The sequence below is a fragment of the Cyprinodon tularosa genome, unplaced genomic scaffold (genome assembly GCF_016077235.1).
Source record: "Cyprinodon tularosa strain WSP-4 unplaced genomic scaffold, ASM1607723v1 ctg636, whole genome shotgun sequence".
NCBI classification, from domain to species: Eukaryota; Metazoa; Chordata; class Actinopteri; order Cyprinodontiformes; family Cyprinodontidae; genus Cyprinodon; species Cyprinodon tularosa.
In genome coordinates this window covers 482,596-506,998 of record NW_024039381.1, presented here as the reverse complement: position 1 = coordinate 506,998, position 24,403 = coordinate 482,596, and positions in this window count along the sequence as shown.

Below are 24,403 nucleotides of genomic sequence, written 5' to 3'. Positions count from 1 at the left end.
ATAAGCAATTTCTCTGGTCTGAGTAAGATTATCTTTTCTGTCAAAATCTGTTGTCATGTCTCATGTTATTTAATATATATACATTATGAAGTGTTATTTAAAGAGTTTGTCTTAACTGATCTCTTCTCAGGAAAGGAACCAGGGAGAGAAAGCTTAAGGTGTAAACACAGAGCTTTACTTTACAGTAATAATTTATTTTGGTTCTTCACAACAAAGGAAATTATGCCACAGATATATTTGGTTTGTCTGGATGATGCTTTGACTTCCCAACAACCAGTAAACATAACCAAGCCAACAGCACCCTCTATTGGTATCAGCACCTTCCTACAATGGTAGGTGTTGTAGATTGCTGGGTCAGGGTGGACACTGAATGAAACAAACTTAAAACCATTATTTGGGCCCATCTGGCCAAACCTTGTTAAGTTTCCTGTGTGTATTTTAGCTTGGTCTCAGATGAACACATCAGTTTGAGTTGGTTTAAATGACTAGTGCTGCACAGTCTCTCTTTATACTCATTCAGTCCACAACAATCCATATAGATTATTGTTTCAGAGTTACTGGATATGCCTCCTCTAATTCCATGTGATGCACCTTCTTAAAGCCCATTTATGAATACCATTTTTAAATATATGTACTTGTCTGTTGGAGATTTAAACCCTCAAAGAAACATACAGACTGCATTGAAAATACATTTATAGAGCATGGTTTTGAACACAGTTTGATGTTCTTACTTAACTTTGGTTGTTTTCTAATCCTGCTTACTTTGTAGATTACGAGTCCTATATCCTTTTTTTTTTTTTTTTGAGTAAACAGGATTAGATATTTTGTCCTTTTGATGAAAGTCAAAACTTCTGCACGATTATATTGTTCTACTGATAACAGGATATAATCCTGGATCCAATATGTCTGAGAAAACTGGTTTAAATATGTATATGTTTTCAGTATTGGGCTTTGATTTCCATGCTAAAAGCAACATAAAATATGTATTATAAAAGTTGTAGGAAGGCTGCATGATTTCTTTCTTTTTCTGTACGTTAATGCTTGCAGCACAGAAATTTAAAGAAAGCTGCAACAGAAAGACTGCTGGGTCCTTCGATTCTCTGGAGATAATAGTAAGAGAGAAAAATTCTCTATCAATTCTGCTACATCTTTAAAGTCTGTGTATTAAACCACTGAAAGTCTGCCTCAGGAGGAGTTTATCTTTGTTATTCTCTGTGGCTGAGGCAGCGTGTAAAGTTTCCTTTTCCCCAGCAGGAAAGAAAGAGGAGTTTGTGGCAGTCAGCAAAGACTGGTTGCCTTATCACTGACCAACTGAAAACTGCACCTCTACATGTCTCTGAGCCTAAAGTCCTGGGGCATTATCTTCACCTTAGCTACTCCCAGTGTTGACCTACTGGGGCTTTGCTCCATCTGAGCTTTCCTTCTCTGCTCTGTTCATTCATCATTAGTTCCTCTTTTTTTATCTGCTGTTCTGCTTTGTTTTCCTGGTTCTTGATTCCCCACAGTTTATGTTCACCTGAGCTTTTTAATTTGCTATTTTTTCTATCACAACTCTTGTTCTATTTCCCATTACTCTTACTTTGTAATTGTTTGTAAACCCCACTTTCCTTTTGAGATAAAGGTTATTATCCATTCTCTATTAGAGTACTTTGGATTTATCCATTTTCAAACAAATTTTATGATCATTTTCTATTTTTTTTTTTTTGGGAGCAGGTTACTTTATAGCTGCTGTTTCCAATTGTGTCCTACTCTATGTCTTCTATTTGATAAAAGCCAATGACAAAAACTTTACCAGACAGTACTGGGCCAATTAAACTGAAAAGTAAGGTTACATGACAAAAATACCTGGCCATGGTAAATACACTGTAGATTCACAAATTCTATGTGTGAAAAAATTAAGTGAGAATATCAAACGTTCTACTTTTTAAACATATGTAACACAACGGACACAAATTCATATTTTGAAGATTTGGGAGTGAGATATCCAAACCATGACAGAAGATCATGAATTTAAAATTCTCCTTTTCATATGTATTTTTTTTTACAGTACAAACATCTGTTTATTTTGTAAAACATTTTGGGTAGACCAACAGAATGCAAAACAGTGAATAAGTTAGGGAATAACTAATGTTCAGTTAAAATAACACCCTGACATATGTGAGATAAATGTCTAGGTAATTAACCAAATTTCATTGTAATTCCTCTGTAGTCTTCAGTTTTATTCCAGATTTGACTGCTTTGTTCACTGGTCCTCATAATGGTGTTTGTTCACTAATAGTCTACAGTAAAGCTGTGGGGAATTAGCAGAACTGCTGTATATTCTAAGATTTAATTATACCCTGGAGGAATGTTTACTAATCAGGGAACTTAGAAGGACATTTTTTCCTCTCAGTATTATCTAGGGTATCAGATCAGGATATGCTAGACATTGTGGATGTAAATAACTAATTTTCTCTACTTTGATCCAATTTTCTTACTTTAATTTGGATATCTGCAGATTCCAATACTTTTCCTTTGCCAAGCTTTTAGTTGCTTTGATTTCATCATCATTACTGTTGATTTTAAGATTTTTGTAAGAGACTCGCAAACTCCTTTCCAAAAGAAAGTATGATGAATATGAACGTACACATGTATACCCCTAATGGAAACTTGAGATCGGTGGCTCAGTGGTTAGCTGGCACCAGGCTCGGACTGGAGATCTGTGATACTGGGCACTTGCCCGGTGAGCCAGTCTTAAATTGAGCGTGCGAGGGCCGGCTCCCTTAAATCATACCAGCCCCAACACTTAATCTCTGGCTTAAGCACCTACCTGTGACAGTAATTAACTAAAGGAGCTCAAGAAGTATTACAATATTGGCTACATGATGCATGCAGCATATATAGCCCTTCCTTGTAATGCACATCCTTGTGACGGTTGGCATATGCTGTAATTTTTTATTTCTTCAAACTGCATAATCCTTGCAACAAACTAAATTATAATAAAACTAAAATGCTTTCTTTAAACCAGACTACGATGTTCCTCTTATATTTGGCGAATTTATGTTCAAATATCTTGCAAAAATATGTTGCGATGCATGATGGGGTTTTGCATCTAAAGGCTAAGGTTTCCCATCTTACGTGCATTGTTTAGCATGGCCTTCTATGGGAAAAAAAAAATGTCTATAGATTTATGGCATAAGAGATCAATAGACTTTGGTTCAAACTGGGCAAGATTTTGTTTATCCAGGCGGTTTATAAAAACTTTTTGGAAAACGTGAGTCAGTGACATCCGGCAACCCTGCCATGGTTTTTACATTACTCCATTTCATTGTCCACATGCCACCTAGACTCGCAGTGAATTCCTACACAACGCTGAGCTTTCATGTATTCATTCTTCAAGAACTGCCTGTCTGCCTCTATATTGTATTGTTTTATTGTTAGTGTTTTTCCAACACTCTGGCTTACGTTGTAGCCCTAGTATGTGTGAATGGGTGTCTGACTGGCTTCGTGCACGGGTGGACATTATACAGCAGCAGTCACTTCTGGTGTAGATGGGAAAAATGCCAGGGCCGAAAATCTGTACTTGTCCGACCCTAGCCGGCACAACGCTTATACGCAGGCCTTAGTCGTCAACATGGCCAGCCTGAGTTTGAATCCGGCCTGTGGTCCTTTGCCACATGTCTCTCCCACTCTCTCATCCTCCCTTTCCTGTCAACTCACTGTACATAAAATGAGCCACTACTGCCGTAAAAACCTAAAAAAAAAAGACGAATTCCATCCGGAAAACAAATATGCAACCCTAAGTATTTAAATTGACTGCATTTATTAAACCATAACCAGACGCCCCCAAAGAGAAACTTTTCTGCTCTTCAAGAGATTTTTAATATGACTTCAATTTATTATAAAAATGCATTGAATAAAACTTCCCCCTAACGGATTAGGCCCCTTTTCTCCGATAGCCAATCTATATTTTCTTTAATATCAGGACATATAGAAATCTAAATATCAGATCAGTTCATACTAAACACATATTATTTGTATTATTTCTACATGACACTCTTCTTCTTTTTCCCTTTTAAAAAACAACGATACTTTTCTTTTTACTTCATAAGTTGGCCGATTTTTTTTTTGGTTTATTAAAAAAAAAAGAGCAAACTTTCATAAAATTATAAACATAGCACCACAATGTACAAAGAATGGAATTATCGATACTTTTGCAAGGTATTGTGTAGTATATATATATATATATATATATATATATATCAACTCAGTCTGGAGCTTTGTTTACTATTTTTTTGTGTAATTTCTAACAAAAATAAACATTCAGGACTCATTTAAAAAACAGTTTGTTGCACATGACTTCAAGATTATTAATTTTAATGCATCTCATATGGCTATGGGCAATGTATTGCATACTCTTTTCACATTTAGACATTTTGCTTATGGTGCAGCACCTTCTCAGGGCTTCGTCTTTAATCTTTTCTTTTTTCATCTTTCCTTTTTATGTAAAACACATGAGTCATGTCTATAGAAATATTAGAATCTTTAATCACCTAAGCAGAGAACCTTTCCTGAAGCAGGTTATTTTGAATAACAAATCCATGTTTTCGACAGTTTTTAAGCAAGAGCTAGAATCTAACCTCTGCTGTTGAAAATGCGGGACTTTTCATAAGAAGGTGAGGTGTTCTGATTAGAAGAGGTGTTTAAGGCTGAATCTATAATCTTAAAGCCCACTTCTCAGCATTACATTTTTCTCTTTGAAGTAGAACTTGCATTCTTGATCTCATCCAAATACTTCAGCATTAAGCTTTTTATGAGACATTTAGAATTCATGAGCTTCCCATTTAAGATGACTTTTATGCACTCTTCTCTATTCGCATAGCTTAAATGTCTTAGACATCTACTAGCTTTTATGAAATTGCAGAATTTTCCAGTTTTCTTTGCTTTTTGTTTGTGTGCTTTTGCCTTTTTTCAAACAAAAGATTAGAGTTTAAAATATGTGGATACTGTAAGTAAGGTAAAGGCAAGGGATGCTTTATACATCAACAGAAAATTCTAGGCAGTCTGAAGATAGAAAATAGTTGACAAAAGATGGGTAAAATTTCAAAGGCACTCAGGCTTTAAAACTGTGATAGGATATCATACGTTGTGTATGGTACCTCAGATAGACACTGCTTGTTTCTCTCCTATTCCTGTGTGAGAGAAAATAAAATATAAACGGCTCTCAATCTTTTTGGGCAGGATGTTATTTATCAAGAATATAAGGCAATAAATAACACACTGAAAGGAAAAAAAAAACATGTAGTGTGAGTGAATAAAAATGAATTACTCAAGGGTCCCCTGCTCAGTGAAGTGTCTTATTGAAGATGTTTAACCCAAACACTCCAGCTAAGTAAAAAGGCACATTACAAATTCCCTCAGAAATTTTAAAACATCAAACAAACATTAATATCCACCAAATATAATCGGATAAATGAATCTCCATTACATAATAAATAAACCATTTTACCAAAATCTCTTTTGATTCAACATTAAGGCTTGATCACAGTCTGATTTAGAAGCAAGAAATAACTTAGACATCATAAGCTAGGCTAAATGGTCTGAAAAACAACCCATTATGTCCTGATCTATAGAATTTTATCACCCAAGTGCTGCTAAACTTTTCAGTTCAACGTTAATTTATTTTACTTTCACTTTTTTTTTTTTAGAAAAAAGATTAAAAGGCAGTGAAAACATCTAATTTTTAAATATTTTTTATTTTTTACCAATAACCTTCCACTATCACTTAGATATCAGAATTTGAATAAAGTATGCCAAATATTCTTTCTTAACTAAACCTATTTTGTTTTTGTTGATTTGGTGAAGATTAAAACCAAACAAAAGTCTATTTCCCAGGAATCTTGTTTGCCTTTTATTTCCATTCAGTGCTTAAACAAACAGTTTTTTTTTTATCCTTGCTTCCTTTGAAAAGCAGATTTGGTTTAAACTGAGAGCTTCTTCCAAAGTGCAGAATCAATCATTCAGAGAGCCCTTGAATGGGCTATTTTCTTGATGTTGCTTTCCTTGTCCTTCAGAATGTTCCAGAGGAGTTTTTTAAATCTCTGATTTCAGGAGTTCCGCATAACAGTCGTATCCCATCAGGCTGTATATCACCCTCTGTGCCCTGTCAAAGCAATTTGACCCCAGTTGAGAAATGCTTTCTGTGCTTTCTTTTGTTGTTCATTTAGCCATGTTCGGAATGGAGTAACCTATTTCAGTTCTGCATGTACGGTTTTATACATAAAAACAAAAACAATAAAAAACAAAAATGTTATATATATCTGATGTTGCTAAGAACCAAAAATAACTGAAACATTTGCTGTTGTAAATCTGTAAATATGGAGATAGACCTACAAAGACAAAGCAGTGGGGGTGATTTGAAGTTAAAAAATTCAGAGTTATTTCACATTTTATTCTTCAAAGGACATACCTGTCTTGTGCATCAGCTTTGGACAAACTCTTAACTCCTTTGGGCAGCAAACTTCATTTCTAGGTAATATGTACTGTCTTTGTAGTTCTCAAAAGTGAGCCAAAAGAGGACATTTTCCTCACTTTAATGTGTACAGTATGCCATGGAGTATCAGCTGTACTGACACACTCGCAAAAAAAGGTTTCTTTTAATGTGTTTCCTCCACAATCTTTTTTGTAAAACTACTCTTTCAAATCAATTTACGGTCTTGTACAATTAAAGTGCTATTACATGACAACAAGACATATCAAAGTTATAAGAGTAATAATGGACAAAAAAGTATGCATAATTTTTCAATTCAGTTTATTTATATAGTGCAATTCACGACACATGCCATCTCAAGGCACTTTACAGAGACAATAACCCTAACCCTAACTCACCAGATCATACAGTCAAATTGATACAAAGTTTTCTATCTAAATTGCACAAATTGCCAAGGCAGCGCATTTCACTCTACTGAGCTCCATATTCGTCTTCTACTCATTTGGCTTCCGGATAGACAAGTCAGAGCAGCGCCATCTCACTGTGAAGCTGAGTCCGACATGGTTTCTAGACGTACAGCGTGAGCAGGTAGATTGCATCAGAGCATCGTGCTGCATATACCTTGTGAGCTGTGAACTGACACCTTATGATGAAACAGCAGGGTTTCGTCTTACAGTGTGAACTGTAGCTGTGTGCAACGATTGAAAAAAATCACACAGTGTATGTCTTGCTTAAGCATGCTTGTAGCGACAGTGGAGAGGAAAAACTCCCATTTAATGGGATGAAACCTCCAGCAGAACCAGACTCAGTGGGAGCCTCCATCTGCCGAGGCCAACTGGGCTTCAAGGAGACAGAAGCAGACAGAGAAAGAAGCAGAGATACAAAAGGCAATTGTAAACCAGCTCCACAGGCGGCCCGTCTAGGAAACACACAGCCAGGCAGACGAGCTCTCAGCCAGCTCCCATGTCAGAGGATGAAGAGAGCACATCCAGCCAGTCACAGTCAGAGAAACAATCCGCCAATTTTGAACATCTATAAACAAAGGTGTTGATGGCAGCACCACAGCTGATATTTCTCTCCAGGATGGTGTCACACCCAAACAGGAATAGACCAGATTAAGCTACTATGAGAAAAGGGAGAGAGAGCATAATGTTAGAGATTGAACTAACAAATTATGTAAAGTGGGAGAATAGAGGTAGAATAAGGCAGAATGATGAAAAAGGGGTCCCTACAGTATGTCCTCTATCAGTCTACTCCTATACTGATAGCTGCCTATTATATGATACTATACAGATAGCTCAGGATAACCTGAGTCCCCTTAACTTTAAGCTTTATCAAAAGGAAAGTTTTAAGCCTACCGTAAATAGTAGACAGGGTGTCTGCCTCACGGACTAAGACTGGTAGTGGGTTCCACAGGAGAGGAGCCTGATAACTAAAAGATCTGCCTCCCATTCTACTATTAGAAATTCTAGGAACCACTAGTAAACCTGCAGATTGAGAACGAAGTGCTCTGTTAGGAACATAAGGAATAATCATATCTCTGATATAAGATGGAGCTTGGCCATTTAATGCTCTATGTATAAGAAGGAGGATTTTAAATTCTATTCTGGATTTAACAGGAAGCCAATGAAAAGAAGCCAGGATAGGCGAGATATGATCTCTCTTTTTAATTTTCATCAGAACTCTGGCTGCAGCATTTTGGATCAGCTGAAGGCTTTTAACTACAGTTTGTGGACTTCCTGATAGTAAAGAATTACAATAGTCCAGCCTTGAAGTAACAAATGCATGGACTAGTTTGTCAGCATCACCCCTGGACAGGATATTTCTAAGTTTTACAATTATCCGCAGATGAAAGAAGGACATTCTAGAAACCTCTTTGATATGATCAAAAATAACAAAGAGATTTTTTACTTTAAAATCTGATATCAATTTAATCCCATCTAAATTAAGTGTCTGACTAATCAGCTACTTTTTCAAAGACTCTGGTCCAAAGACTAAAACTTCAGTTTTGTCTGCATTCAGAAGCAGAAAGTTAAGAGTCATCCAGGTTGTTACGTCTTCAAAACATGCCTGTAATCTATGTGATGGTTTAGCTTCATCTGGGTTTATAGACAGATATAGCTGAGTATCATCATTGTAACAGTGAAAATTAAGCCCATCCTGTCTAATAATTATACCAATTGGGAATTTATATATATATATATACATACATTAAAGAGAATTGGTCCTAGCACTGATCCACAGGTAACCCTGGAGCATGAGGAAGATTTATCAATAACATGAACAAACTGAAATCGGTCAGATAGATACGAATTAAACCAGTCTAGTGCTGTTCCTTTAATTCCTACAAAATATTTGAGTATTTCTAAAAGAATACTATGGTCAACTGTATCAAATGCAGCACTGAGATCCAACAGGACAAGTGCAGATACTTTTATAAGATAATACCGTACTTGAAATGGCACCGCGACTTTATCTCTGGAGGACCGTTGTTATTTTCTTGCTGTCTGGATAGCTACAGTACTCTGCTGTAAAATGTTTTCATCAAAATAATTTTTAAGATATCTGGACAGAATAACAAAAATTCAAAGTTATCAAAAACAACATTAGAGCATATTAAGGATGAATAAACAAAAGGAATACAGTCCACAATAAGGTCATGGCTTTATTCAGTCACTAAGTAACATTGTTAGTTTCATACAGCAGTACATGGAATTTCAACGAAGTCACAGAACAAAGAAGATGAATATAACTGCAAGGCATTGTTGTGTAAGCCTGGAGGGCTGCTTTACCAAACCTGTGTCTTAATGTTCACTTCCTTTGAATCATGCAATTGAACTCTCCTGTTTTTTTATCTGCTCCTCACACATGTTACCCTTGTTGCAAGTTCTTTTATAACGCTAGGAATAAAACACGGTTGTATAACAAATGGCACGCCTTTAGGGAGCACACAAAAAAATCAGCTAACTGTGAATACCAGGGTTGCTGTACATCAGCCACATGAGGTGCTTTGAAGGTAACCTTTTGAAACAATCATTATAGGAGATGGTTTTGTCTTATTTGGAAATAATTTTATTTTTTAGTTTTCAATCAGAGGCAAAAAATAATTTTAAATACACGGGGATATGATTATAACAAAGAGTAGCAGTATTATATAGCGCTTTTTTATTTTTATGGAAAGCTTTATGGATTTAATGAAAGATTGTCAAAGACAAAAAAGTAGTAATGGTTCAAGATAACATATAGGGCTACCTCTCATGGGAGGAGAGTAAATCTGAAAGAAATAGACTCTTGTCCAAAATATTAACAGTTCTGCCAAATTTGATTTCATAAAGTACTATGACTAGTTGAATTAGATGGAGAGAGTAATCTGTCTATTTCAAATGCATGCCATGAATAAGGTCAGGTGAGAGCCTCAAAATGAACATCAGCTGAAATCATCTTATCCACTCTGACAGCTTGGATTCCACCTCATTTTGCTGCAAGCGTCATCTCTTTTTAAACATATCTTCAAATAGTTTTGATGAACTTAAGGCAAGAATTTATCCTTCATCACCCCAAAGTAGCTTGAGGGAAAATCAGAAGGATGTGCGTCGCAAAGAAGTATAAGTGTGGAATAAGAACATGCAGCAATAACAGAGGGTTTGAAATGAAATCCATACAACAAATTACTTTTGCACTGCTGAAGTGACTCTCACAAAGCCACAACATCAAGGACACCATTTGAAGATCCTAAGAGCTCTTATATTTGTTATGGTTCTCCCCATGTGGACTTCTGTTTGAGATTCTAAGTTTTCAGTTCCACTTTGATTTATGTTATTCTGTGTTTTCTTGTTCACTGGTTTCTTCTCTATTTTTGTGCTATATTTAAGCAGTGTTGTGTTTTTTGAGTTGACCTACGTTGACCTCTTGTGCTTCTTTCCCTTATCTCCTTTTGGTTACTTCTGTCTACACCTGCTCCCCCATCAGATAATTAGTCCTCCCATTGTTTCTGTCTTCCATATAGACACCCCCTGTTCAGTTACTCTTTGCTGGTTTCTTGTTATTACTTGGCTCTCCATGTGTGTTTTCTGCTGACATCTCCTGTTTTTTCGTTTGATTCTTGGATTTTGTTTCTATTGTCTTTTTGATTTCATTAAACCTGCAATAACTCATCTCTGCCTCCATCAACTCTACTTTTGGGTCCTCAACCAACCTTCAGCCAACCTGAGAAAGCTCACACTGGAATATTCACAGTGGAAGCATTGGTGGGTCTGTAAGTTGGTTTGGAAGGCTCAAAGTATTCCGAACTGCGTGTGTACATGATTCACAGAAAGCTGTGAAATATAAAGTGAACAGGCAGCAAAAGGTAAACGTGTTACAGTTACGTATTACCTTTCACCTGCAAGAACTATGCTTTAAAAAAATTGTGCATTGTCAGGAAATTACTGATTGTAAATGCAAATTAAAATCTTTTTATGACAAAGATAATACATTTTTTTCAAATATGTACATGTTGTAGCTTGTGGCATCACAAGAATGGGCATAGTGAGCAGCTTTGATGAAATATTACACCAAAGCAGGAAACACGAGTGACTTCAAACTCAGATAGGAAGTGGGGATTTATATTAATCCAGCAATAACTCTACTTTAAAAACATGATTTGCTCTTGAAACCATGGAAATCTTGTATTTAAAAGAAGAAATGTCTTCAGATTTGAAGGGTAAAGGACAACACAATGTAAAGTAAAACTATGATTTAAGCAAAGTAAACAGCCAAATCAATGAAGGCAATTTCAAACATCACTCTTTCAACTAGATTTCTGCTTCTCTTGAACTAAATTTTGTTCTTTTGCACTTTTTACAGACTAAAAGCCTAAACATTAAATGGTTCCCATCCTTATGTTGTTTTAGTCTATAACTGTAATGCAGGAGACATGAGTTTGAATCCTGGTTGCATCAGGGAGGGGAGACAGTGTAAAAACTTTAGCAAGTCTGGGAGCAAGTTGTAATGACATGCTATTGTGACCCCTAAAAAAACAGAGCAACCTTAAGGACACAAATAAAAAGCTGGAACATGGCTGCCAAAGAAAATAGAGCAGGAGCACAGATACTTTTGAATAACTTTCCAGAAACAAGACAAACAATAGATAAACTTAGGTCCTTGTTAACACAGTTTATATACTGTTTCCAGCCCTAGAGTTAGCTATTTTTATAGGTTTAATACCATAACTTAGATTCAAAGAATCCTCTATGATTCATCTTATTGCCAAGAGACATGATTTCTACTACTATATGGGGGAAAAAAAACAAAAACCACTAATATTTTATAACAATAAAACACTTTATCACCAAATGAAACTATCCATTACATATAATTAGTGTAATCTAGTCCTTATTGACAATTGTTAAGCTTAATCACCATATTCAATCACTTAAAAGAAAAACAGCCAATCCAACAGTATCAATGGTCCTCAAAACAATAAAGACAGACTTCCAGAGACACTTCTCAGCAAGAAATTAAGGTTAAATGTAAAATGGCTAATGAATAATTATGCAAATTTGTTTCATAAATATGGGCAAAAAAAAAACAGGTAAAAAATATACTAGGCATTTCAGCCTACGCTGATTAAGACTTTGAATTAGAAGAATCATCAATTATTGAATTTTTGATACTAAAGCTACTAATTTCATTCATATGAATCATTCATTACAAAACTTGAATGATAGATACCAACTACAGCTGAAAACAACTTATTTTTCAAGGAGATAAGGAGAGCGATAAGGAGAAAATAATATCTTTATTTATGTGGCAAGAGGTGAAAAGTAGTTCAGTAAGGTCATTCCAGCTATTTGCCCTCTAGGTTTTACAGCTTAATTGGTTCGCTGTTCAAAATAATGCATTTTTTTTCTGTTCAAATGGATGCAGCTGCTCAAAAAAGTGAATGGCATGGATTTGTGAACAAAGTAATGCTGAAAAATTAACATACACAAAACAAATTGCATGTTGTTATTAACACATTAACATGACACATAATTAGACAGGCTGTACTGAAACTGAATTTTCCTTCAGGCATTAATTATATATAATTGAATTTAATTGAATTGAAGGGAAACTTATATTGTTTCTGTAGATTTAACGCCCACAAAGGCAACTATATTCTTCAAGTTTCATAGATCGAATACATAACTTACAGGATTGCTGTTTTATAAAGAATATAATTTTTAAGGAACACTTTAAATTGAAAAATGACCGGATTCCCTCTGCTACATCACTCATCTGTGAAGGGGTTATTCATTCACCATTATTCCAGGCTCATTCATGTTAAAGTTGTTGATAGTTTATTGTGCTAGATGATTCAATGACAAAACTAAATACAAAATTACATGTGGACGAAAAACACGTCAAGCATTTTTTTTATTGTCTTCCTATAGTTGCTAGCAATGCAACAAAATGACTGCCATAATTCAAATAGACCTCTATAAATAGACTAAGCCCCTCCCATGAGCCTTGATTATTCCCGGTTTCCACTTATAAATCAGTTTTATCACAATATCATATGATATGATGCACATATTCCATATTCCAATCTAGAAAGATTAACAAAAAACAAAACGTCTTTAGAAAGATTTTTTGTCCACTGTAGAAGAGCTAGTGAGGAGACAAAAGAAGACTGCAACTGCAAACATAAAGAAAACTGCAATTCATAAACACTACTAGGAGTCCTACCTGATATATGAGAGAATGGGGAGCTGAGAGGCTGTTATGTTATGATTTTGACATGATGTTAGGATGGCGCTGCTAACAAAGTTGCAAACACAATAAATTCACCCATATCATTATACTGTATAGCTACACCAATGTAGCATCTCCAGACCTCCTGCATTACATTAACTCACAGTCTACTGTGTATATAGTATATGGCTATATACTATATATGTCTATAAACTTTATATAGTACATACAGTAGTATATTGTATGTTTTATATTGTATATAGCTACATATTATGTATTCTGTATTAAATTTGTCTGCACCATCAACACCAAGTTAACCCTACTTGGCAATAAATCTGCCTCTGATTCTGATTCTTCTGATATAAATGGCACTATCCACAGTGCTCTCTCTCTCTCTATATATATAATCTATATAACAATTTTGGATCTGCTCCTTGAATTACATCAATTGTGGAAGGTGCCTTTGTTGTGGAACATAAGCTTGACATGCCATAACAAAGATTTTCTCTGTTCCACCTAATGGGGTGATTCCAGTGATTAGGGAGTCAACTACAGGCAGTCGGTAATTGGTGCATCCTCATGAAGACGTTTTCACACCCTTGAGAGAAAAAACAGGGAGAAGAAAAGGTCCAAATGAACTCTTTTTTTAAAAAAGATGAAAATTTTTCTAAAATGATTAAACATGAATTCAAAGACATTTTCAGATGGGATTGTATGCGTAAAATAGCATGTTATTTTTCCTTTAATAGACACAGAATCATCAAACCCTGTTAGTTTAATGCCAGAACCTTTTCAGGATTTTTTTTCCTTCTCTAAAAATGGCACATTAAAGAAGCCTTTAAAAGCACTTTTTTGTGGCAAATATATTTTCGCTTTAAACTAAACTGATAATATGAGAAAACCTGAGCTGAAGATAGTGTGTTATATTAAACTGAAAATTAATGTTCATCTTGTAACCCTGGATTCAAAGGTGTTTTTACATGTAAACAGCTAATCTGCACCAAGACAAACACAGATCCAAACAGTGTTATAAAAATGTAAATCATACCTTAAAATCTCCTTTGGTAACACAACTTCTTCAATATGGCTTTTGGTGGAACTTGCTTTAGCTGCAGGAACTAGGTACCAAAGCGAACAGGCCTTTAAATGCAACATTAAGCTTTCATTTTGATCACAGGTGATTATTATTGTTAAAGCTGTAATGTGATCTAATCTTTTTAAGGTGGAGAAAGAACAATCACACATACACTGATGGTAGCAAGCTTTATTTTAGCTCTGACCACCAAAGGTCGGTATTGCGGATGAAGTGTTTTGACCAAGGACACAACGACACTGAAAGGCAGTCCTGGGGTTTTGAACCGATAACCCTCTGGTTACAGGGCAAATTCTTGCATCCAACGCCAATGTTGCCCACCCTTCAACACTCCTAAGTTTGATTTTGTGTGCAGTTCTAAAACAAGACTGGAATTCATAACTGTATGCTTACTTTGGCTAAAATATGAAGAACTTTATTTTCTGCACCAAGTCATATTTACCTTGCTTTTCTGTTTTTTCTTTTCCTGAGGCGTTGTTACTGGTTTTGCTCCAAGATGATGGATTTTACAGATGACAGGTATAGAGCCTTCCAAAAGTCTTTGAATCAGTTGGATTTTTACCCAAAACAGCAAACATGTAGAAGGCTCTGTTCAGATGAGATCATGTTTTAAATTTTTGACTTATATGGAAAATGCTTCATGTAATGGAAAATATAATGGCATATCACACAATTCATACTGTCAAAAATGGGGGTGGTATCATTATGCTATAGGGTTTATTTTCTTTATCAAGGAGTGGGAAACTGTTCTGAGTGGGTGGGGAGAGTGAATGGAGCTAAATCCAGTGAGACCTGACAGAAAAATAATAGTCTGAAAAGCTGTTGCAGCAATTTACCTTCCTGTAGCACCAATATTCTAAATATACAGCCCTGATTATAATGCATTATCTAGATCTAAATATTGTTATATTTATTATATTAATAATTATTATGCTCTAAATTTAAACTTATTGAGCTTTTTTTGTTTGATTGCAAAGAAGAAAGGCAAATATTAGAGTCTACTGAACCTCTAAAAGGCATAATGCTGTAATTACAGTGGGAGGTAGTTCTGTGAAGCACTCTCATAGAGAAGCTGAATAGAAATGTATGCTACGACCGGAAATATTTTTATTTATAAGAACAATGTAAAACTATATATACTTTATTCATTTTGGCTATGTAATTATGCATTATTTCACCAACAGGTCAAATCTAAATAAAGTACAAGTTTTTAATCGTAAAATACAATACAAAGTGTTAAGTAGGTCAAAGGGGGAAAATATATTTGCAGGCCATTGTTTGTTTATGTGTTGAACATGTTTTTTTGGCAACATGGGAGTCACTATTTCATGGGGCGAATTCTGGAATTGTTCTGATATCAGCACATACTCCTTTGTGAAGTTGAGAAATAAAAATAAAAGATTAATGGACAGTGTACTTACCATTTCTACAGGCTGCAGAGCCTGCAGTCTGTGTGATGCATGTCATATGTCATGGAAGAGCACTTAGGCACCAGTGCACAAGCACCTGGGACCAATGCTCCTGCCATTTATTTCCAGAGTTCAGAGAGGGATCTCTGCTCCCCATGGCAACAAGGAGCTTAATTTTAGTCTTTGTTATTTTTTCGTTCTCTCTATTTTAGTTTAATTCAAGCAAAAAAAAAAAAAAAGAAAAAAAAAATCAACATACACGGTAGTTTGGATGTGGTCTTGCTTTAATGACTATCAAATGGAAAAATCAGAAGAAAATTGGACAAATCTAAAAATTAAACATCCTTTATTGTTAAGGCCATATTAAAGCTGCATTCTGATTGATTTGAGTACTACTTCATCCTCACTTATTTTCTTTGTTTGGCATTTCAGAATGTTTTTCTGATACCACTATGAGAACAAACCTTAAGCAAAAATAATCATTAGGCTTCAGTCATGGTCATAGTTTAGGGAGGGAGAGTTTACAGAACCATAAAGCAAGATCATTTATTTTACAGCTTGTTACACTGTCACACTGAAGAATTAATCATGCCCCTATTATATTGTTTGTTAACTTACAAAGTGCAATTAACAAAGAAGAAATTATGACATTGCTATTTAAATGTGTAATGTGTAATTATCTAAACAGTAGGGACTCAGTCATTGTTGCTCCCGGCAATTATTCCCTTTGAATTTTGACTTAATTTTAATGTTGTTGCTGTAGCATTAATGTAAAAGTGGACTTGTGTCATGTTTAATATGGGAAAACAAATACACAGTGATGGCAACATTATTACTGTATGTCACAGTAAAATATTTGAGATTATCAAAACACATTCTAGTAAAACAAAAACCTGTTTTTAAATGAAAATTTGCTTTATTTTGAGGAAATCCAAAACAAATTTGGTTTCTTTGAAAATAGATGTTTCTGTTCATTAGTCATGAATTATGGTAAATGTGCCCAACCACGTTTTGTTTTCATATATCTTTTTATTTTTTCTTGTTTTAAATAGAACTTGTTTTAAAACAAGAGGCATGCAGGATCTCATATTTCTAAAACACTATCATACACTTACATTAGGAAGTTGACGATGGAAAACAAAGGTGTCAATCATCTATCAGCTTAGAATTTGGTTTATTTTAAGGTGATGGGGTTCTAGTCAAACACATTCACAGTGATTCACAAAACAAAAATATGCAGATATGTTGTGTGGAAACCTGCCACATGTGGCCAGACTATCAAAATTAACCCAAGAGCTTATTAACAACTCATCAATGTTTTCACAAAGAATCCAGAATAACACCTGAGGCACTGCAGACTCTGGACACCGATTCAACAAAATAGAGAGTTTTCAAAGAATCCTTGGGATATTATTTTTTTGACCACAACCGACTAAACAGAACATAAAGGCCTGTCTCACATTTATCTTGATGATCCAAAGGCAAGGCCATTTTATTTGTTCTGCACAATTCGATACAAGGACAATTCAAAGTGCTTTACATGAATTTTAAAAAATAATAGAAAAGAGAAATAAAAGTAAATTAAGAAAGAACATGATAAAAGCAGGTAGTAAAACAAATAGCAGAACCTTAAACTATAATTTTAACTTCAATTGTTAAAGGCAGCTGGTTTTTAACTTTGACTTAAAAGTATTCAGGCTTTTAGCTCTTTTCCAGTCTTTTGGGTGTTTGTTCCAGATCAGTGAAGCATAGGAACTAAATGCTGGTTCTAGTTCTGGGTGAACAGAGTAGGCTTGAACTAGAAGACCTGAGTGGTCTGGGAGATTGATACACTGACAACAGATCTGTTATGTATTGAGGTGCTGATCCATTCAGTGATTTGTAGACTAACTAATTAAAGTCTATTCTCTGAACTACAGGAAGACAGTGGAAGGACTTCAGAACCAGGCTGATGTGCTCTACTTTCTTAGTTTCCAAATACATTAATGACAACAGGCTGGAGGATTATTTTAGGTTTTAATCCTGATATATCTGACATAAAATAAATATTTTAGAAAAAGTATATTGCACCAAATAATTGTGATGGAGGGATGGTCTGCACAGCTTTGTGAATAGGGTTTATATATATATATATATATATATATATATATATATATATATATATATATATATATATATATATATATATATATATATATATATATATATATATATATATATATATATATATATAATGATTTATGGTCTCTAGCTGACAATCCTGACGGAGAATGTCAAACTGTCAGTTTAAAACCTTAAGCTTAAGTGCACTCATGCAGCAGGAAAATGACGTAAAGCACATTAGCAAGTCCTACTCCATTTTGGAGTGACGGTTGGCTGATCAATGTCATCACTAAAATCTTATTTAGATACTGTGTCATGACCTTTGACCCTGACATAGCATGGAAGTTTAACATATCTCCAGGAATACTGCAAGGTAGACGGACCAACATTCCCCCACGGTGATATAAAGGCCCAAATGTCTACCGTAAATGCCCCTGATGGTGGCAGAACCAGTTACAAAGTTTGAACTGCTATTACCTATTCCTAAACAACCAGATTGGTTTTAATTCTTTATTTTATTTTTTCAAAATCTGGTTTTTATTTCTGATATAAAAATCAGTTTGAGGATCAAAGGATATGTAAGTAACAAAAAAAAAACATAAGAGTAATGTAAGGGCAATTATCTTTTATTTAGTGAAGAATGAAAGCATTTTACTGATGTGATTCCACCTGATACCGGTCGCAAGAGCAAAGGCCAGCTCCTTTACAGACAAGTTCTTCACTTACTTGCGGTAAGAACTGTAGTGTTCTGGCAGTTCAGGATTCAATCCATCCATCCATTTTCCATCACCCTTATCCCAGCTGGGGTTGTGAGGTGTGCTGGTGCCTATCTCCAGCTGTCAGTGGGCAAGACAGGCCAACAGTCTATCACAGGGCAACACAACGACAAACAACTATTCACACTCACACCTAAGTAGAATTAAGAGAAGCCAATTAACCTAACAGTCATGTTTTTGGACTTCGGGAGGAAGTCGGAGTACACAGAGAGAACCCATGCATGCATAGGGAGAACATGCATCCTCCATGCAGAAAGACCTTGGGTCAGGAATCGTACCCAGAACCTTGTTTCTGCAAGGCAGCAGAACTACCCCCTGCATCACTGTGCAGTGGTTAGACACTAAAAGATTATTTTTACTTGTGTCCTCTGGAATTCTTGCTTTAATTTTTTTTTATCTTTTTTATTTGTATTTCTGTCAGCCTTCTTTGAGTGCATTCGGAGCTGGTTGTCTCAACTAACACTCATTATGGTCTTATAATGACAAGAAGATTCTTGAGTCCTCATTCTCCACTTTTTTCCTTTTTTTTCTTTGTTTTTTCTACCATTTTACATTAGACTCATTGAATGACCTTGAACTTTTAAAAAGCTCCCCTCTATCCTGCATAATCCTGAAAAAAGTATGCACAAAAAAAGTAAGTTATGAATCACCTTGTCTTAACAATACTAAGTTCTTGTTGGGTTTTGTTTAGACCTTTATAATTATGTTTTATTCCAACAAAAACATCTTCAGATTCATCCAGTGCACTATTGTTTTATGCAGAGTATTGCTTTAATAAAACCTTTTGCTCTCCTTTCTGTCAGCCTCTAGGTCAGCTTGTTTGAGTGATTTGTTCTCTAATTATGGTAATAAATAAAGATATACGGTCTTATTGGGTCCCATTCCTTTTTCAGGAACAAAACATCTGTACAAGAAAACAGATGCATTTTAACCCAGTTCACACAAAAAACTCTTGAGAGCATTAAATTCCCCGGAGAGGAGCATCGTCGGGAAAAGGCAGATGCTCAAGTATCAGACAGAGGCGGGGCGCAATGTCCTTATCTAACACAGGGAGAGATATGCAGTGAGAGATGGGGCTATGAAAATGAGTGATGGGAGAACAAATGGCATAGCTTTGATCAGGGAAAAAAAAGAAAGGAGGGGGAAGGGAAGACAGGCGAGGCAAAAACTGTGACGCAGAGCAAACCTACCTGTCCACCCATCTTTCATTTTCTGTCTTGATTTTGCGGGTCCTCAGCGGAATACTTTTCATTGGCTGTCCCACAACACAGGAGTAGGTGACATAAAGAACCTCAAAGACTGGGATTTGCATTTGTAATGACCTCAGCTGAGATACTGAGACTTTAATGTTTCCAACAAAAACCTGTCAGATACGCTCCTTGAGTAGAATTCATCACGAGCTCAGCTACAACCTTTCCGCTGTCCTATTACTTAACAATGATGGAAGAGAGCTTTTTTCTACATTGTTTTGTAGCTTATCTCAGCACTTTTCCTATGATCCATCTTTGTATTAATCTGTGGCATAATCAATCACTATCAAAGCCGATTAACATACACAGCTTAGATGGAAACGATTTCACCATCGCAAAGCATGACTGGGTTTTAGATTAAATACATCCCAGAGTGATTGACTCATATGTTTCAGCCATCGTGATAACATCAAACATTTTTTCATATTTATGACCAGGCATCCCCATTCAATAAGTCCTTTATTGTGGCAGATTTAGGCTTTAGATCAACAACTAGATGGACTAAGTTCAAAAACCCAGGGCAGTTAGTGAAGACAGATTTGGAATGGTGACCCATTTTTGTGGGTTTATAAAGGATGACTGTTATTCTCTTTCTTTCAAGTCCCAAAGACATTATCGTGGACAAATATAGAGCTGGATTCAGGGACATTTTGAGTTCTTTTTCAGCTTCTCATGACATGATTCTCTCAGCAGTGTTTGCATTGTGTTCTCCATCAAGAATACGACAGATTTCCTTTTGTCTAATGCCTTATCCCTCACTTGGTCATCCATTTTTAGCTTTTTCTTTGTGCTGTGACATGAGCATTTCACCTTCTTCAACACTTTCTTTTGTTCCTGTGCAATCATCACACCTCACATACAAGTTTTATCACACCTTCTTCTTATACTCTCATCACTTCCAGTTCTTTATTTGTGCAAAAAAAATCTACCAGTCCTTTACAAGGTAGCTCAGCCACTAGTCGTCCTGTTTCAGAATACCACTCTTTTACCAACTTTACACTGCATGTCCTCTACTTCCTCACTTAGCCAACTGATTTTCTGTTTTATTTTCTGAAAATTGCAATTTTATGTTATTAAATGAAAATATTAGTTAGACGAGATTTGTATTCTAATATTTTTTAAGAATTAAAAATTGTATCATAATATAGAACAATGGGTGAGTGCAGTATATTTTATACTATTTTGCTAAAATTTATAAAAAAATATCAAAACACTTTTGACATTTTGATTGATGGCTAATTTGGATCAGCCATCAATTAAATGATTGGGTAAATGCTTCATCTACATTTATGGCCTGACCTTTTTATTAGGTACACCCCTTTGCTACAAATGGTGAATAAGCTAATGTTTCCCCATCATCTAAATTTATGTAGCCATCAATACGTTTTGAAAATAACTTTCTGAAATTCAAACTGAGCATCAGAGTAGGAACCAAGCCTGATTAAAGGAACTCTAGATACAGTTTGATTAGTACTAGACGTGATGATCTGAGTGTTTCAGACACTTCCCAGATGTTTGGATTTTCACACATAGCCATCTAGATAATTTCACAAAGTAGAACAATAAATTAAACTATAATCTTTATTTATCCTACAGAAATATCCTTCTACTTTAGTAAAAAGTAGTTACAGACCCTTAAATTAACCCAGTTTAAAATTTTAATCGAATTGCAACCAATTATTCAGTTAATTTAATTTTAATCAAAAACTATATTTTGCCAAAATAAGATCTTTTTTTAAAATAACCAAAACCTTTACAAAATGTATTGAATAAATAAACCTATGACCACAAAAAAAACATAAATTTGTTTTTAATCAATTATATATGTTATTCAACTATCAGATTGTTTAAAAGTTACAATAATTGTATAAAACTTCTTAGATAGACCAGTTTTAAAGTAATTGACTGAACTGTGCATGAACATTCACCATAGAACAACTTCTTCCACAGAGTGTGGTAGAAAAAAAAAGATATAATAACAGAGTAATAAATACTGATACTAAGAGCTTTAAATTTGCTGCAAAAAGAAATGTACGGTCAATTCTAATACTGACATCAGGAGAATGAAAGATGAGCTGTGCTGAAGTATTATCTTTTCTTATAGCTAAACCCTGGTTATTCCGCATGAAAAAATTAAATTTTAACATAATTGATTAATTGAAATGGAAAACAGTCTAAAGCCCTGGTAAGGTCATTATGCAATTGTCTTTATTTATGTAGGATTTCATTTAGTTTTTCTTTAAATAATATTTTCATTAATTTGGGCTCATCATTTTCTTTGATGAAAAAAGAATGCATGTTTGATATGATATGCATTCGTCATGGTTAATTTCACTTTTTTCATGTAATTACATTACAAAATAATTTCCAAGCAGCTGAAATATTGTTAAAGTGGACGTTAATACGAACTTTTAAATATTTAAGATATGCCTATGAGTTATACAAATTATTTACATTTTTGCAGAAAAACATTAATTTAACCCTCTCAGTTCTGTTTTTTGCTTCTTCCAAAAGGACCAATTTAAAGGCTCTGACATTTGTATGCAAATAAGCTGTCGCTGGCCCTACCCTCCCCATATCAACATTAATACACTCACTTTATACATGTAAAAAGGACTGCACACACAATAGCACAACTGAGTCAGATAAAGAAGCAGAGGAAGTGGAGCCTCCTGCGCAGCCATCAAAGATACAGCAAGTGGTTTCTGAATGGTAAGAAGGAAGTCTAGCCCTTTAGGGCTACCTTAGAGAGTATCAGCGCTTTTTTCTTGGTGTGTCCCTCTCGCCTTGCAAACTGGATGTAATAACTGGAAGCTTTTTGAAATGTCTCATTCAACAGGCAACAATTAAAAATTAACTTATTGCTAGGAAACAACTGGGTGGGTTGTTTTTAAGCTTGATATGTGTGTAGAAACAGGAGAGACTCAAATTAAAGTACAAAAACATGCTTAAAGGAATTGTACATAATAACCTCCCTATAAAAAAGGGAACTATAAAATTCTACAGTCTTAAACAATATCACTAAAATGATCTATATTTAGTGAGAATCAATAAAATAAATGTTGTCTTTGGGAAAACTCAGAAATGATAAAAATCTTGATGTGAAATACATTTCTAGTATCACAGAACATATCTAACATAGAAATCTGACTTTTTTTACACATAGTTCTGGAAAATGTTTCTGAGAAAGTTAGATTTCAATATGTTCAATATGAACATTCTTATAAAAATAGAATGAAAGATACCACTTATTGCCTGCAGGACTTGTAGATACTAAAAAATGCAATTTTCCCTGGGTTAAACTTAGATCAAGTAGTAAAAGCCCTAATGCTACGCTGAATGAGTTACAAATAATAAAAAAAATTGTTACTTCTATACACTACACACCATCCTAGCCTGCTTGACATCTTGACCTCATCTCCATGCACCACCTCAGGCATGAACGAGAAATGACGCCTGTAATCCAGACCTTATCGCCTAACACCAGGGACTGACCTAGTAGATGCTGTTGTGGTTAAATGTAAGAAATTCCCGAGCAGCATGGCTTTGAAATGTCTTTGGAAAAATGCACATTGTGGCAAAGCTATGCTCATGGTTAAACTTAATATTATAATATTGTTAAATGATTATGTTTAGACAGTACAATAAGATGTGCATTTTGCACATAAAGAACACCTCATTAATTTTATAAAGAGAATTAATTAATAAAGTGAATTAAAAATTAGGCAGGGGACATGGAATATTAATGCAAGATCTAAATAAACAATCAATCTTCCCTCAGTTAACTTCCTTTTGAACTTTAATGTTTGGGGATCAAAGTTTGTAATCATTTTAATTCTATCTGCCTCTGTCGCTCTTGTTGTCCCTCTGATTACAGATGGAAAGTAACTCAGAGAGTTGATTAGTTGTCATCACCCCTGTTTGGCTGTGTCAACCCAATTCTCTAATTACATTATGTTTAACAGAGGACTCACAGGGCACATCCCATTCAACACTAGATTGCAAATATGCCACCTTAGCGCGCAATTGACTTGATTTGATGGAAAAGCCAAGACAATTAGGAGCAACCAAAACAATGTGTAAAAAATGAAAATAATTTAAAAAATGCAGAAACAGATTAATGTATCTTAAGAGTTTAAGAGCCCTATTTTTATATTTGTTCAGCACTTATTATTATTATTGCATCTATCAAGCTGAAAAAAAACAGCTGAAAATATTTTTGTACTTTCAATATCCCCCAGTGTTTATTTGTTGCTTTAAAAGCCCTTTTAATTTTTAATAAGGCAAACAATACTATGTACAATTGAGCTCCACTGTGGGGAGCTGTGTCTCTGTGCCTAGTTTCTATCTCTCCACCTTCTATCTTTCCGGTCTTCCTCCTTGCACATCTATCTGTTTTTCTGGCACATAGCATCAAATGCAGAAGCTGTGGGCCATTGTTGCTCATGTTAAAAGCTCAGCTGGGAAGTCAGAATCCCCCAAACCAATGCTCCGTGTTCTCAGAGTCTCCATGGATTGGATGGACCAACTGGGTTAGGGTGGGGAAGATGAGTTTGTATGTATGTGCTGTGATATGATGGGGATTAGGT